Genomic DNA, 4,657 nt, shown 5'->3' on the forward strand with positions numbered 1-4,657 from the left:
ACCTGCCCTCTGTCACCTGCCCTCTGTCACCTGCCCTCTGTCACCTGGCCTCTGTTAGCTGTCACCCAGTCTGTGTCACTTGGCCTCTATTACCTGGCTTCTTCACTTGGCTTGTATCACCTGGCTTCTGTCACTTGCCTTTGTTACCTGGCCTCTGTCAACTGTCACCTGCCCTCTGTCACCTGCCCTCTGTCACCTGCCCTCTGTCACCTGCCCTCTGTCACCTGGCCTCTGTTAGCTGTCACCCAGTCTGTGTCACTTGGCCTCTATTACCTGGCTTCTTCACTTGGCTTGTATCACCTGGCTTCTGTCACTTGCCTTTGTTACCTGGCCTCTGTCAACTGTTACCTGCCTCTGTCACCCAGCCTCTGCCCTCTGTCACCTGCCCTCTGTCACCTGGCCTCTATTACCTGGCCTCTGTCAGCTGTCACCTGGCCTGTGTCACTTGGCTTCTATTATCTGGCTTCTGTCACCTGGCCTCTATCACCTGGCCTCTGTCACTTGGCCTGTTACAGAATCACAGAATCACCTAGGTTGGAAGAGCCCTCCAAGATCACCCAGTCCAACCTCTGACCCACCACTAACAAGCCCTCCACTAAACCATATCGCTAAGCTCTACATCTGAACAGCTTTTAAAGACCTCCAGGGATGGGGACTCAACCACTTCCCCAGGCAGCCCATCCCAATACCTAACAACCCTTTCAGTGAAGAAGTTCTTCCTAATATCCAACCTAAACCTCTCCTGGTGCAACTTTAGCCCATTCCCTTCATCCTGTCACCAGACACGTGGGAGAATAGACCAACTCCCACTTCGCTACAACGAGTTACCTGGCCCCTGTCACCTGCCCCAGCTGGCTCCATCCCCTGTCTCTTGCCCCACCAGCTCTCCTTACCCCTCTCCCAACCCTGCTTTGATCCCAGCTCCTCCAGCCCCATCTAGGTCCAGAGACGTGGACGTAGTGAAGAGTCCAATGGAGGGCCACCAAGAATATCTCTCCTGTGAGGAGAGGCGGGGAGAGCTGGGGCTGATGGGGTTGGAGAAGAGGAGGCTCATCCATATCTATCAATATTTGAGAGAAGGTGCTGAGAGGACAGAGCCATGCTCTGCTCCTCTGGTGCCCAGTGCCAGGACCAGAGGCGCTGGGCACAACCTGGAGCACAGGAGGTTCCCTCTGGATGTCGGGCAGCACTTCTGTGCTCTGTGGGTGACAGAGCACGGGTACAGGCTGCCCAGAGAGGTTGTGGAGTCTCCCTCCATGGAGATCTCCAACAGCTGCCCAGACATGGCAACCTGCTCTGGGTGTCCCTGCTTGAGCAAGGGGGTTGAACCAGACGGCTTCCAGAGGTCCCTGTCAACCATTCTGTGGTTCTGTGATCTGCCTTTCCCTATGGCCCAGCCCCACCATGGCCAGGTCTCCCACCCTAAGGAGGAGGAGGATCTGCTCATGGCCCCATCGGACTCCATCTCGTAATCATCTCCCTTAAATTCACACATCAGCTCCTTATTTCTCATGCATTGGTTGTAATTGTTGAAAACGTTTTGCAGGAGAAATATTCCCAAAGCTGAGTTGCAACAGCTTGTTGTGCTGGTGGGGTAAACCAGAGCTGTTTTTAGCTTCCTGCAAGAATGGGCAAGTTTGGTCCCTCATTTAAAGTCTTTGTTGTGTGCTAGATGTACCATTAGAGTTTCGGCAACGAGTGAAATAGCCGCTGCAGTCAGGGTAATTATGAGACATGCAGCTGAACAAGGGAATTTGCACCTTCGGATTAAACCAGAGAAGAGGGTGAGTGGCTCTGCAGGTCTCATTTTGTAACGTGTTTCCTCAGCAGCTTTCAAGGCAGTTCCTGTTTCCCCTTTACTCAATTCCTGCCAGAAACCAGGGGCAAATCCAGGAGCAGGAGGCAGTTTTCTTAGCCCTGGTACCACTCTCTATGACTCCAAAAGTACTTTTTATGAGCTGAACTGTCCCCCTGAGAACACGTCCCATCCTGAAAGTCAGATGGCCCCGTGTTAACTGTGTAAACCAGAAGTATCTGCAAAGTATATCCATAAAACTGAGAGCACAAGCAGACAAGAGCATTATTTGTATGGACGTTATCCTTAAGGAGTTTGTTTTCTGAATAATCTCTTTCTTTCCTAAGGGAATAAAACCCATAACGTTAAATAAAGCTGTAACAATAGCTCAAGTCTGCAAAGGAGATAAAAATCCGTACTAAAATTATTTCTGAAACAATTTGGGGAAAAAAAAAAAAAAAAAAAAAAAAAAAAAAAAGAGCTGAGCCAAGTAGCTGTAGCAGCACAACACTATTTCCTTCTAAACACTCCCATGATAGGAACTTTATAAAAGCAACCGATCATCAACCTCCGATCGTTTCAAACAGAAGCTGTCTCTTGGGACAACTCCCTTCCCACCGCAGTTAGGGAACTCTGCCTGTCCCAGCTCTGATCAAATAACATCCCCGGGACAAGCCCACGATTCGCCTGCCTGGAAAGGTAGATTTAGTAAATTATTTACAGTGTGCCGAGTGGCTTTTTAAAGTGATTCAGCAGAGGAATGTGGGGAAGAGCCAGCCCAGAGGAATATACCACTTTGTGCAGATGGTAGCAAAGGCTTCGAAACACAAAGCAGGCGGGGAGCCTGGCCCCCGTTAGCCTCCCTTGAAGCCTTCCAACTGAAAATAATAATGATAATAATAATAAAAAAAAAATCACACAGCCTCCTCTTGCAGTCCTGCACAGGTTGGACGGAGTCAGGGACCAGAGGGCAGATCTGGGATGGCAGCCTCAGATCAGCTTCAATCGATTAGCAAGCCTCACCCAGAGTTTCATAACTGCTTCAAACTGGTAGAAATTGGCACTTGTGCCAAAAGAAGCCTCCTCCGCTCCCAGCTGCTCGTTCCCTCCCTTGTGCTGGCACAAGAATTTAAGTGGCTTGCATAAATGAGCTAGAACGGGCTGCTCTGAATTAAAATTAATTCAGCACATGCAGGGGGAAAGCTAATTTTTAACACAGGGAAGCCATGTATCCACCACTCCCACAATACCCAACCTTGGGAAAGAGTGAGCTAAAAGCCGGGGGGAGCTGCCCTGTTTTGCTGATCAAAACACCCAAATACTTAACCAGAAAAAGCAAACTGTGGGGCAAGGCAGGGCTGGGGGGTCTCAGGCTCCTTGCGGTGCTGCTTGGATGCTCCTTGAGGTGCTCCCCATGGGAGAGCTTTGGTGGGACAAGGGGTTCAGAGGAGCAGAGACAACATTTTAAGCATGACCTGGATCTTCTCCTGGGGACAAACAAGAGCACCCTGCATTGGGGCAAGTGGCTGGGGTACACCCCTAAGACGTGTATAGAGGGTAAAGGAGAGACAGGGATGCTGCAGCACTAAAATAAAAATATATTTTTTTTTTCTTTTCAGAACACTGTGAGGAAGAATTACCTATTCAGCTACCTCGCCACTCACTGCCTGTTACAAACAGCACGTCTGAAAGCTGCAGGAATTCACGGCACTCGTTCTTTGTTCATAGCACTACGCCTGTATGACACTTGTTTGTAAGTCTAATTTAATTAAAAAAACAGTAAAATGCAAGTGCAGGTTTTTGGCGCTGCACTAGCAGGGTGTCTGCGTGTGAGAAAACGCCCGAGGGAGGGTAGCACATTTAAGAGAAATTAAATTGTCTCATTCAGCCCAGAATAAACATGGTGCTAATCCCTCTAATGGCCTTAAACATCACCAGAACTGCGGATCCAGTGACAGGCGTGCAATAGGACCCAATTAAGCTGCTCACACGTTCGAAATCATGGCCTCATCAGCTTCGGTTTAGTCTGGAGTCTCTCGATGGCTTTCCGTAAACTTGCTGAGACAAGCTAAAGCCCTAAACTTCGTTAAGCGCTGCACCAGCAGATTGCGGAGACCTGATGACAAGGGTGAGTGGGAGGCATCGGCGTTTCTGCCGCCGGCTCCCACGAGACACTTTCCGAAGGCACAGGGATCTCCTAGGATCCCCAGATCTTCCAGCCTTGCCTGAAACACCCAGCAGCGCTCGGGATCCTTCGCAGGACGGCAGAGTAATTATTCCGTGGGGACACCTGTGGGTCTCGGCTGGAGCATTGCATCAAGCCCCGAGGGAGACAAGTTAATAAACATGTAGGAAAATTGGTGGGCATCCAGGGGGGAAGCAGGAAACCGAAGTAGCAAAGGTTTAGGAAACACGGTCCATGAAGAAAAAAAATGAGATCTTTTTGTGTGGTGGTATTGAAAATAAAAAATAAAAGTTAAAAAAAAAAAAAGAAGGAAAATAATATTAGAAATAGATATCTGATCAGATGTGCTTGATGTTCACTGGTAGTAGGGATTTGCTTTATTTGTGGCAAAGGAGACTCAGGTTACGGCTCTGGAAAAACTTCCCAACTTCCCAGAGAAGAAATTATTCAGGCGGATGGGAAGGTTTAAGGTCAGTATGTTCCTGGGGAGGTCGATATGTACCAAACCCTGCCAGGGGCTCAAATTGAGGTGTCCTCCTCAGCTTGTTCTCAGCCCTCTGTTTCCACTGTCTTGTTAGCTCTGTGTTGTCTTGTGTTTCTTGTTCCAACTCCAGTGGTTGCATTCCACTCCTCCTTCTCCTTCTCCTTCTCCTTCTCCTTCTCCTTCTCCTTCTCCT

This window comes from Oxyura jamaicensis, chromosome 2 (genome assembly GCF_011077185.1).
Source record: "Oxyura jamaicensis isolate SHBP4307 breed ruddy duck chromosome 2, BPBGC_Ojam_1.0, whole genome shotgun sequence".
Lineage (NCBI taxonomy): Eukaryota > Metazoa > Chordata > Aves > Anseriformes > Anatidae > Oxyura > Oxyura jamaicensis.